Below are 13428 nucleotides of genomic sequence, written 5' to 3'. Positions count from 1 at the left end.
ACAACATGTTCCCCCAAGAGAGGTAGTGCCTCCCTCTAAAACCCCATGTAGATTGTATATCTATAAGGTTTGTGTACCATGAGTGGAAGAAGTGCGATGTAGGGAGTCTTGAAGTTTGGGGGTTTGGGAAAGAGAGATTTGAGGGGTTTATTTTCCGTATGTATGTACCAAAGCTTGACCTATTTCACCCCACCAGCATCTTGTTTAAGGAGGGTTTTAAGTGTATCAACAAAAGTATCCAAAATTAACTATATAAGAAAAAATGATAAAAAAAAAAAAAAATACCAAGCCAAAGGCACTTTACCGTCAAGTCTGCGAAGCTCCACATCCAGAGCCGCTCCCAAATAGCCTGCTCTTCCTTGCCACCACCAAATGTTGCGGAGTTAGTCACACAAGCGCAGAACATTTTGATAGCCTGTGGATCTTCCATGGTGTGTACAAGCTTGAACTTTCTGGCGCAGAGCCTGTGGGTGTCTAAAACTGAAACTTTATAACAGAGGGCACAAAAACGCATAGACCTCAGCCAGGTTATTTTGTGACTTTAAAGACTCATATTGACTAGCAGGCTGTATGTCACCACACTAGACTGAGGAATAACCTGGGTCCAATAGTGGGTAAGAGACAAAGAGCCCACACAAAAAGTTGTAGACTACAGTTCTAAGAAAGACTATTATTTTGCACACACTATGTTCTATCTTGTGTGTAAGGATAAATACCATGTTTGATTAAAAAACAAGTATTAAAGAACACACACTCAATGACTTAACACCAGACCAATAGGTTTTTTTATATAGAAAAATATTCTTCTCTTGATTTATTTTAGAACCACAAAATTCTGAATTCAAGTAAGTACATACATTTTAAGGTACTTGGCATAAGCAAATATAGAACTTGGAATGAAAACAGTAAGGTACACAGTTCTGGCAAATATGCAAATAAGCTATTTTAAAAGAGGGCACTGCAAAATTCAGCAGTTCCTGTAGGAGGTAAGTACAAGTTAATTTAGCAGGAAAGTAAAGCACTTACAAGTTCAGTCTCCAGGGCATAGGCAGCCGACTGTTAGGGGCTCAAGTCAACCACAAACACCCAGCACCAGCAACACAGGGCCGGTCAGGTGCAGAGGTCAATGTAGCATAGGCGCTTATGGAGAAAAGGGGTGCTCCGGTTCCAGTCTGCTAGCAGGTAAGTACCTGCGTCCTCTGGGAGCAGGCCCGGGGAGTTTTGTAGAGCACTAGGTTGGGGGGTGTCCCAAACAGGCACACAGGACCAGCCAGGTGCAGTGTGCAAAGTAGGTGTTGGGTTTCAAATAGAAATCAATGGAGGGACCTAGGGGTCACTATGGTGATGCAGGCAAGGCACGGGGTTCTTCTTGGGCCAGCCACCGACTGGGCTAGGATGAGGGACGCCTGCTGGTCACTTCTGCACCGGTAGTTGGCTCCTCTCGGGCATGGGGGCTGAGGGTGCAGTGCTTCTTCCATGTGTTGGGGTCTCTGTTACCAGGCAGTTGCGGTGAGGGGGAGCCTCTGGATTCTCTCTGCAGGCTTCAACGTGGGGATGCAGGGAGATTGTCTCAGGGTGGCCACGTTGTTGGAGTCACCTGGGGGTCCGCGCTGCAGTGTTGGTTTCTCTGGACACAAGCCGGGGGCGTTGGTACAGAGTGGTGGGGACCCACGCTTCAGGAGTGAGGTGGGTGTCCCTTTAAAGATGGTTTCTTCCTTGTTGTTTGGACAGTGCCCATATCCACTGGAGTTTTTTGGTCCTTTGGGTTGCAGGGCAGTCCCCTGAGTCAGCAGAGGTCACTGGTCCCGCAGGATGCGTCGCTGTTGCAGGTTCTTTGAGTCTGGAGACAGGCAGGTAGGGCTGGGGCAAAGTCAGTTGTTGTCTCCGTCTTCTCCACGGGTCTTTGAGGTCAGCAGTCCTTTAGGTTTTCAGGAAATCTGAAATCCTGGGTTCAGGGTCGCCCATAAATACTGAATGTAGGGGGGTGTTAGGGCTGGAGGGCAGTAGCCAATGGCTACTGACCTTGAGGATGGCTACACCCTCCTTGTGCCTCCTCCCTTTGGGGAGGGGGGGCACATCCCTATCCTTATTGGGTAAATCCTCCAAAACAAGATGGAGGATTTTCCAAGGAGGGGGGTCACTACAGCTTTGGTCAACTTAGGGGCGGACCTGGCTGAGGGGGTAAATCCTCCTTGTTTTTCTCATATCTCCTCCGGACTTTCCGCACAAAGTGGGGGCTGTGTCCGGGGGCGGGCATCTCCACTAGCCAGAGTGCCCTGTGGCAGTGTAGCACACGCCTGAGCCTTTGTGGCTCGCTGCTAGGTGTTACAGTTCCTGCAAGGGGGGGGAGGTGTGAAGCACCTCCACCCAGTGCAGGCTTGGTTTCTGGCCTCAGAGAGCACAAAGGCTCTCATGCCAGGAGGTCAGAAACTCACCCATCTGTGGCAGGCTGGCATAGACCAGTCAGTCCTGCACTGAAGGATTGGGTAAACTACAGGGGGCATCTTTAAGATGCCCTCTGAGTGCATTTTGTAATAAATCCAGCACTGGCATCAGTGTGGGTTTCTTATTTGGAGACGTTTGATCTCAAACTTCCCAGTGTTCAGTGTAGCCATTATGGAGCTGTGGAGTTAGTTTTGACAAACCCCCAGACCATGTACTTAATATGGCCACACTGTACTTACAATGTCTAAGAATGGACTTCTACACTGTAGGGGCATATTGCTCATGCAGCTATGCCCTCACCTGTGGTATAATGCACCATGCTTTAGGGCTTTAAGGCCTGCTAGAGGGGTGACTTACGTATGCCAAGGCAGTATTTGGTGTGCATGCCATCCTGAGGGGGATGCCATGTCGACTTTGCCTTTTTATCCCCACCAACACACACTAACTGCAATGGCAGTGTGCCTGTGTTAGGTGAGGGATCCCTTAGGGTGGCACAACACATGCTGCAGCCCTTAGGGATCTTCCGTGGTCACAGGTCCCTTGGTACCACTGGTACCTTTTACCAGGGACTTATCTGTGTGCGAGGGGTGTCCCAATTGTGGAAACAATGGTACTTTTTTTTTTTTTAACTGAAAGAACACTGGTGGTGGGGCCTGGTTCGCAGGATAAAAGCACACTTCTCAGTAGAGTCAGCATGAATAGCAGCAAAAAAGTGCGTGTGTGTTTTTTGGGGGGGTGCAAAAAGGAGGCATTTTCATACAGAGGGTGTGTAAGCTTGTTGAGGAGACAGCGTTAACTTGTTGTGTCATTGATAGAGAAGTTAAGGATAAAGGCCAGGTTACGCAATTTGTCAATGTGGGCGGGGGCATTAACATGAGTGGGGGGCCACCAGGAGTCGTTCCAGGCAGAATGGGGTGTAGGCAATCACAAGGATTTCTGTCTTGTCCGAGTTGAGCTTGAGGCAGCTGACGTCCATCCAAGGGCAGACTGCTCTCATCCCATTGGGAAAATGCATCTTGGCTTGAGCAGAGTCGTCCGACATGGAGAGGATCAGTTGGGTGTCATTGTCGTAGGAGACTATCTTTACCTCGTGTTGGTTGATTATCTTAGCAAGCGGGCCATGTAGAGGTTAAAAAGCTTCTGGCAGTGTGTGGATCCTTGGGCCACTCCGCAGAAAGTGTCTAAATTCTGATGTGAACTGTGGTAGTCTGACCCTCTGTGTTCTTCTGATGAGGAAGGACCAGATCCAGCTCAGGGCTTTGTCTCGGATGCCAGTGTCGTGCAGCCTGTCACAGAGGCTGAAGTGGGAGACGGTCTCAAATGCAGTAGAGAGGTCTAGAAGGATGGGTGCGGCAGTGCCTGTGCGGTGCAGTATGATGCTTATGTCATTAGTGGCGGCTAAGAGTTCCGTTTCGGTGCTGTGGTTGCTTCCAGATCGGAAATGGAAAAGTTCTAGGATAGGGTGCGTCTCAAGGAACTCGATGAGTTCCTGGTTGACAGCTTTTTCCGTTACCTTGGCTGGGAAAGTGAGCAGAGACATGGGTCAGTAGTTCTTCAGCTCCATGGGGTCAGCTTTGGGTTTGAGTAGCGGGCTGATTTCTGCGTGTTTACAGTCTGAGGGGAATGTGGCAGTCTTAAACAATAGGTTGATGGTTCAGCAAAACTCTGGTGAAATGATGGGGATGACAAGTTGAGGATGTGATGAGGGCATGGATCTGAGGGTGCTCCCAAGTGGATGGAGTTCATTATTCTTTGAGTGTCCTCTACAGTAATGGTGGTTCAGCAGTTCAGTATCTGGTGGGGGAGCAAGGTCCATGGTGCTGAGCAGTGAAGGCGGGCTCTGTATGCTGAAGCCTTCGTAGATGTCCCAGATCTTACAGTGAAAGAAGGTAGGGAAGATCGTTGCAGAGGTCTTGGGAGGGAGGGATCGATGAGGTGTCGGCCCTGCGGTTCGTGAACTCTTTGACAAGGATGAAGAGCTCTTTGATGTTGCGAGTGCTGGTGTTGAGGCATGCTTGAAATGCAGCTTTTTGGGTGGCTCGTATGTTCTGGTGGTACGTGGTGTCAGTATTTGTGTAGGCGGTGCGGTTTGGTGGATTTGCTGAGGCTCCATTTGCATTACAATCGTCAGCAGGCGCGCTTGAATTGATGTAGGTCTTGCGTAAACCACTTTGGAGTTTTGCTCTGTAGATTCCATGCCAATTTCCTTAGGGGGGCTACATTGTCAGCACATTCAGAGGCAGCGCTTTAGTTTGCTTGCTGATTCATTATCGTCCGGTGGAAGGGAGTGGTTGACAGCGATTGGTGATCTGTGCTTCCGTGACTTTACCCCAATGTATGCCAGGGGGTTAGGGAATGTGGTGGCGTGCAGTGTTTGAGTAGGTTAAGTAGATGCACTTGTGGTCAAAGGTGTGGACGATGGTGAGGTTGTCCCCTGCTGAGAGAACGGCATAGAGGATGTGAACTGGTTTGTGGGTGGGGACGTTGACTAGTTGTTTGAGGCCGAGAATTGTGGGGTTGTACAGGATGTTTGACGTATTGGGGGTCGTTGAGGGTATCAAGCTGTAAATCGAGATCACCGAGTGGGATGTAACAGGAGGAAGTGAGTGCTTGGAGGGGCAATGAGGTTGACAATGTCTTGTGAAGACTGGTGCTGAGGTGCAGGTGGCCTGTAGATGAGGGTGCCATGTAGGAAGGTGTTTCGGTTTGTGAGGATGTGGAAATGTAGATGCTCGTGCGTTGACAGAATGTGACTAGTTGATGAAAGGCGGAGGTTGTTCTTGTAGATTATGGCAATGACACCTCCAGGAAGGTTGGCTCTGTCCTTGTGTATGATTTTGTAGTTGTGCGTAATGACCGTGGCAATGTCCGTGGTAGCTGCAGGGTGATCCAGCTCATTGCGAGAAGGTGAAGTCTAGAGCTGTTGAGTCGAGGTCTGAGACTTGTAGTGCATGCTTGACGAGGGAGCATGTGTTGGGGAGCAGTGAGGAATCATGGGGTGGTACTTGGGAGTATGCTGGAGCAGGCGAAGCAAGAAAATGATCCATGGTTGTACATGTGGTCAGCATGGTGGCATGCTGATAATCTTATGGGGTTGAGGGCTGCTTTAAACCAGCAGAAGGGGTGAGAACCAGGGTCCGTGGTGCTGGGTGACGTCCATGCACAAACAGGCTTCCCTGTGGCACACTAGCGTGGCAGCCGTCGTTAAGGAAGAGAGGGATGGAGGTGGTGGTCCAGAGATAAGGAGGTGGGAGAAGCGCTTTGCATGGGGAGGGTGGGGATGCTGGGACACCAGCAGTGTGGGGTAAACACAAGAGGGAGAAAAAGAGAAAAGGACAGAAAAGCAGCAAGTGAAAAGGGAAAAAAAAGGTCCAATTATTAGGCCCAGTGGTGCCTCTGAAATGGCGGAGACTTGAAAAAGAGGCCTTTGAAGAAAGTGCAAATAGGACAGGAAGTGCAGTGACTAGCTGCAGACTCGCTACGGGGGATTATGCATCCATGTGTGTGGGAAGAATAGCCAGCCCATTTAGATGTGCCAGCTGCACCATTTCATCCTGCCAAGGGTGGGCCATCAGGATATTTATGGTCCATCAGTCACACCTAAGCTCCCTTGGTGTGTGCCTGTCTGGAGGGAATGCACAAGAAATGATGCGTCACCCACCCAAACATGTGGTGAGGGGTAGCCAGTAAATATTTAAGAAAATAAAACATCAAATTTATTAATGTGACATTTTCAGCCACACAAATGAATGTTAGACTTGACCATAAGTTGTGATTTTGAATTGTGAGTCCATAGACACCAAAGTCAAAATTTTGTTTTTTCAATTGGAAATTAGACAGGATACTTCAAGGTAATCCTGATGTTAGCTTAAGTGCAAGTTAGGCCTTGTGGTGGTGAAAGACAAGTGTAATAGTTTTTGTATTACTACAACAGGTTAAAAATAAAAATACGTCCAACTTGCCTCTGCCCTTTGATGTGTCCCAGGCCCACTAAAGGGGTTACATATGTTTTAAAAATAAAAGGTTTGAACCTGGAAAGACTTAACTTGACAGATCAAAATGGAAGTTTAGAACTGCACACACAGGCTCTGGAATGACAAGCAAGTTATGTTGACATACTACTTAATTGGGATGCGCAATCATTTCTGTGGGCGCATTAGTAGCCTTTAATTTACAAATCCAGGGCATAGGTAAGTACAATTTATTAGGGACTCATAAGTAAATTAAATATGCCAACTGTGGGTAAGCATACATAACCATATTTTAAGGCAAGAGCGCATTCACTTCAGCACTGGTTAGCAGTGGTAAAGTGCTCAGAGGCCTGACAACAAGAAAAAGTCTGAGAAAGAAGGAAGGCCAACATTTTGGGGTGAATCTTAAGAGAAGGACATTTGACAATAAGCAAACAGAAAATACATACAGATATTGTATTTGATTCTAATTTTTGAACCACTGTAACAATATGTCCTGCAGAAAAAAATATAAACTGAGCAGATAGGATAGATGCTCGTACAAAAATACCAGTAGACTGGACTAACCAATTAACTGAAAGAAGAGATTGACTGCCCATACACACTTAAGTTCAGCTGCTAACTGTACATCAACTATATTAACAGGGGAGCTATACTATATGTGAGTTATATTAAGTATGATGATGTACCTCAACTAACCAGTACCTCACACTTATATTGTGTGGTTCACATACATATCTCAAATGTCTGTAATACAAATGAAGGTCACTCTTCTTTCCATGAAACAAACAGTATGGGGCAGATGTCAGACAATACAAGATCGTATACATCCTCTGAAAAATGGCCATTTCATTTTGGAATCCTTGAGAAAATTAGTTTTGGCCCCAAGTACCGGAGATGGTAGGTTGTTGTACAATAGACCCTGTGCAAGAATAATAATTAATATGCATGCCTCCTGTGAGTTCCAGCACTACAGGGCTGCCCTTTGATGCGGATGATATTTGGGCTGGTGGTAGAGGGTGTTATCAAATGGATACGGGTGGATGCGCAGATTTGAAGGTGGCCAAGATGCACGGGGTGGGGGTAATCACCCAGAATGCTGCTTATGTTTTTTTTATTTTTTATTACTTGACACAAGTGATGGGAACACTAAAGAAGTTGCAAGAGATCTTTCAGGTCTTTGTAAAGGTCTCTGGATTTAATGAGATGGTACAAATCTTTATTGTTCCCAATGGACAAAGTACATGATGAACAATTGGCTTTAGCCCTTACAGTGGAGATGACTAAATTGAAAATATTTGGGGAGATAATTTGGTCCCTCTGCTAGCCCACTTTGAATGAAGTTAAGGCAATGGCAGTCAATGTCAATTTCTCAGCAGGCAAGTGTGGCATATTTTAAAATGCGAGCCCTAACCTGCTTCAGGCATAGAAAAATCATAAAAATGTTACTAGACATACAAGTCAAGTAGCTTGAATAATCTACTCGACAAACTATAATGTACTTGAACCGGAAACAGATCTCATATTGTGGGTTCCTAGGCAAATATTCAATTTTATAATCACTTTTTTGTTGATTCTCACATAGGAGTGCACCTTCAAATATGTGAGTTCAGCATTTCTGCTGTAAAAAAGAAAATCCTCTTGTTGGATTCAATACACTAAGGCGGTCATTCTGACCTTGGCGGGCGGCGGAGGCCGCCCGCCAAAGTCCCGCCGTCAGGTTACCGTTCCGCGGTCGAAAGACCGCGGCGGTAATTCTGACTTTCCCGCTGGGCTGGCGGGCGGTCGCCTTCAGACCGCCCGCCAGCCCAGCGGGAAAGAGGCTTCCACGATGAAGCCGGCTCGGAATCGAGCCGGCGGAGTGGAAGCTGTGCGACGGGTGCAGTTGCACCCGTCGCGTATTTCACTGTCTGCGCAGCAGACAGTGAAATACATGTAGGGGCCCTCTTACGGGGGCCCCTGCAATGCCCATGCCAGTGGCATGGGCACTGCAGGGGCCCCCAGGGGCCCCGCGACCCCCCCTACCGCCATCCGGATCCCGGCGGTCGGACCGCCGGGATCTGGATGGCAGTAGGGGGGGTCGGAATCCACGCGGCGGTGCAGCAAGCTGCGCCGCCGTGGAGGATTCAATGGGGCGGCGGTACACTGGCGGGAGCCCGCCAGTGGTGCCGGTCCGACCGCTGCTTTACCGCCGCGGTCGGAATCCCCATTGGAGCACCGCCGGCCTGTCGGCGGTGCTCCCGCGGTCCTCCGCCCTGGCGGTCTTTGACCGCCAGGGTCAGAATGACCGCCTAAATGTCTGCGCCATGTATAATAAATATAACCCACATATAGGTTACACATGATCCATGCATGACTTGCCTCTTAGTTGACTAATAGCTGTGCCATCAGGGCAGGAGTGTTTAGCAGTTTATGTGTAAACCATCACTTTAAAAAAAATATAATACCAGAGCGTGATGTGATAGCACACTGTCATTTACAGACAGTACATTTCCCAAAAGTGTCAGAAAAGCATCTCATTAACCTGCAGCTTCAATGATAATACTATGTCGTCTATTAACACAATTCTGTGTAAATTGGCTTTCACAAAACATTTGTCATTTGCACATTACCACGTACAGGTTTACGACAAAAAAGGGTCTTCCACATCTACTGAAATTAATTTTTAAATGTTTGTAAAGCTGACTTAGTTAAATAGATGTGTGTTAAGAAAAAACAGATACCAAAAGCCTCTCATTTCACTTTGGTCAGACAGTTTACCTTACAAAATCCAGGAACTCTGCAGTCACAAGGAAAATTATTTGAATCCAAGAAGACAAACTGACTTTTGAACTCTGTCTCTGAACTCAGAGAAAATGTGACAAGGATAAGATTTAAAGGCGTCTTAAGTGCTAATTCAGTTTCTAATTGGACAGAACACCTCTTATTTGTCCAGTCGCTAGAAGGGTGAAGTGGAATCAAAAATAGCTTAAACGCATAAGAAAAAAACTCACCATGGTGAGTGGTCGAGTAGATTATTGGAGCCCTGTGCTTTCTCTACATTTTTCCAAACACACCCTATATATAAATGACACATTCTTTATACGGGTTGAAGCGCTGGTGCACACCCTGGGCGGGTGGGAAACCAGGGGTGGCTCTGTATTTTCTCCAGGAGTGGCATGCTGCAAGTATCTTAAAATTAGGGGATGTGTTTCTGGATGGCGAGCTACTAATTTTCCAAACCCTTTTGGCAGACTACCATCTTCACCTCGGTCAACTCCTTACTTACAACCACCTTAAATAATCACTAAATGCCCTATTTCATGTCTGCCACCTAGCAATACCCCTACAAGGTGTGCCAAAAGCTCTACACCATAGGAACTGGTGGCAAACTGATAGAATGGGTGTACAGACCTTTCCTGCAACATGGAAACCACCCCAGGTCTTCTTGGCATACTACCTGGGTGATTGATGTGGCCAAACTTCTGCAAGATACGGACAGGACTAAAATACTTAACTTTCCCCACAAAGTATCCCACGGCTGTCACTTTAAGCACATTCATAGTGCTTCCTTGTGAATGCATTCCGCCCGCTGCTTACCACTGGCCTTGTGGTTTGTAACTCACATTTTGTTGCTTTCAATTTGCTGGCTTTATTTAACTCAACTCTATGCCACTCTGCAACACTGCACTGCACGCAACTGCAGTCTAAGCTAAAACACTCGATGCTAGTGCACTTTAGTATTTAATAATCAACTCTATGCCACTGCATTCTACATCAATACACTGTACATCACTCTAATCTACTCTGCACACTATGCCACAGCACTCAACACCACTTTACTCTATGCCATCACACTCTATTCAGCTCCACTCTACCCTGCACCTCTCCATTCCAAGCCACTTCACTCTACTGTGAAACAATCTACTTAATGCCACGCACTCTGTGCCACTGCATTCTATGCCACTGCACTCTACCCTGCACCTCTCCACGCTATGCAATTGCACACTACCCTGAAACAATCTATTCTACACCACTGCACTCTAGTTCAATGCACTCTACACCACTGCACACGGACACTCTACTCTGTAACACTGCACTGGTCGCCACCATACTCTACACCACTCTACTCTGTACTAATACATTCTGCACCAATACACTATTCCACTGCATTCTATGCCACTCTACTCTGCCCCATGCCACTGCACTCTACGCCAGTGCACTCTAAACAACTGCACTGTATGCCACTGCCCTTTACTCTGCACCACTGTACTCTATGACACTGTTCTCTGTAGCACTCCACATCACTGCACCGACACTCTACTCTGCACTTTACACCACACTATTCTGTACTACTGCACTCTATGCCACTACACTGCATCACTGCACCCTATGCACTATACTCTGCACCACTCTACACCACTGCACTCTATGCCACATAAGTCTACTATGCACTCTCTGACACTGCACCACTCTGCATTACTGCACTCTCTGCCACTCTACTCTACTCCACTCTATGCTACTCTACCCCATGCCACTGCACTCTAAACAACTGAACTGTACACCACTACCTTCTACTCTGCAACATTGCACTCTCCGCCACTGTACAGCAATCTACTTTGTACTACTGCATTCTACGCCACTGCACTCTATGCCACTCCTCTGCATCAATCCACTCTACGCAACTGCACGCTACAGCACTATCATCAAGTCTGCACTGCACCACTCAACACTACGCCACTGCACTCTCTGCCACACGAGTCTACTCTGCACTCTATGCCACTGCACCACTCTACACTACTGCACTCTCTGCCACTCTATTGTATGCCACTCTACTCCACTGCATTCTATGCCACTCTACTTTGTCCCATGCCACTTCACTCTACGTAAATGCACTCAAAACAACTGCACAGTACCCCACTGCACTGTACTCTGTACCACTGGGCTCTACGCCACTGCTCCTATGCCACTCTAATGAACTTCACGCCACTATGCCACTAACTTTTAGCCATGCTGAACAGCAGCCACTCTGGTGTATAACATGGCTAAAATAAATTGGCAAAGCCAATAACTCTTGCGTAGAACAAGACCTATTGGCTTTGCCAATGTCTGTTAGTACTATGAGGTACGAGGTCCCTGAAAGAACTGTGAATGTGTAAGTCCTTATTTTAAACATGCATTTGACGCCTCGTCAGGGGTAGTAAGCGCTATATAAATACAATTACATCACAATATAGGCTGCTACAAAATGCGCAAATACATTTCAGTTAATTTAAAAGAAGTGCTTTTCAAACACAGATTTGATTAATATACAGTTTATATCTAGTGCTAACATTTTTTATAACAATCTAATAAAACCACACACTCCACAGCTCACCTTGCAACACCATTACAGTAACTCTCTGAAAGAAAATATCTTTGCCATTAGAAAACTTCAAGTGACTCCTTTGGTTAAAGTCAATGCAGGTTTTCAAGCCCCTTTATGTTTGCAGATTTACCAGTTGCCCACGTTTGCATTTCTTCAGGGAAGAAGACCCCCTGGCAAGAAGGCCTTTTCTTATCTATCTTCCCCTCCCTCAGAGTACAGGAGACCCCCTGCATTTCAGTCCAGTTGGGGAAACTCATCTGCCCATAATTTGGCCCTGCCAGCCGTTGTCCTTTTGGTGAAAGGCTAAAATTACGGACAAATACTGTCCCTTAACCCTTTCATCGCGGACAACGGGCGGCAGGGTGAAATTACGTGCAGTCCGTGGAAATTACCGACAGGTGGTCACCCTAGTCACAGTAACACTCATGTACCATTGGATGCCTGCGCGCCTGGCCCCACCTAAACAGAGGCTCGCATTTTATAATCGTAATCGCGCTAACTGGCATTTATTTAGTGCTCCCAAAATGCGTGCGGCATCCCTAGCTGCTTCTAACGGCCCAATGGGGTGCCGTGACGCATTTCTTGAATTGGTAGGAGTGCAGACACGCAAAAGAAACTCAGTAAAAAAGGAAAGCCGAGATTATATATATGGAATATATAATCAGCACGAGTGCTGACCTTATAGAAGGGGTAGCGCCGCTCCGACGTGTCCGTAACGCGGTAATGCTGCTCCGACCGCAATCTGCTGTGCCCCTGGTAATGACGACCGTTGGAATGAAAAACGCGCATGCGCATGTGCGTCATGAGCCTTAAAATTGAAAGTGTGCATGCGCTCAAGAAGTGCCCGTGGAGGGGAGCGGATTAAGGCAGCAAAATTGACAAAATCATGAATGCGCATGCGCACGGCCATGCGCATGCGCAGAAACCCGAGCCGACCCGAAACAGACGGGGAGCAGCTAAAGACAGAACACCGGGCCTGCGATTTTTGGAGGCGCTTCGCCTCAGGGTAATGTGGTCATTCCCTGTTGCCCTCTCCCTTGCTTGAGCGGCTGGAGAAAAGTGTCCCAGCTGGAGTCTGACTCCTTTGCAGGGTCTGCGATTTGGGGAGGTGCTTCAAAGCTGCAGTCCAGCCCTAAGTCTCACTGAATCAGGTAAGGAGCAGACAAGAATCGGATGGCTGTTGTAGATGAAGGTGGGGCAGCTTCTCTGCTGAAGGTGGCCCCCATTGCCCTGCTCGGCTGGATAGTGGCGCAAATCACGACAGCGCTGCTGATTCCGGTGGACACAGGTATCTTGTGTGACAATGGTGTATTGCAGTGCACGCTGGATCGGGAATTACAACTTAAAGTTATTATAAGGAATTCCTAATGCTGGCCTAAGGGAGGAGTAGGACTCACAGTAATGACAAACCATTTGAGGGATTTTTCATCACCAGGACATGAGAACTGGAAGTACATGTCCTGCCTTTATATTTAGATGGCACCCTGCCCCATGGGCTCCCTGGGTTCTGCTTGAAGGGTAACGTATTTGTAAGAAAAGGGAAGTGTAGGGCTTGGTAAGCAGTTTTAAATGCCAAGCCAGAGTGGCAGAGTAACTGTACATACGGGTTCTGCAGTGGTAGGCCTGAGGTGTTAACAGGGTTACTTAGTGGGTGGTACAATCAGT

This window comes from Pleurodeles waltl, chromosome 1_1 (assembly GCF_031143425.1).
Source record: "Pleurodeles waltl isolate 20211129_DDA chromosome 1_1, aPleWal1.hap1.20221129, whole genome shotgun sequence".
Lineage (NCBI taxonomy): Eukaryota > Metazoa > Chordata > Amphibia > Caudata > Salamandridae > Pleurodeles > Pleurodeles waltl.
Note: the sequence above shows the minus strand (reverse complement) of the source record.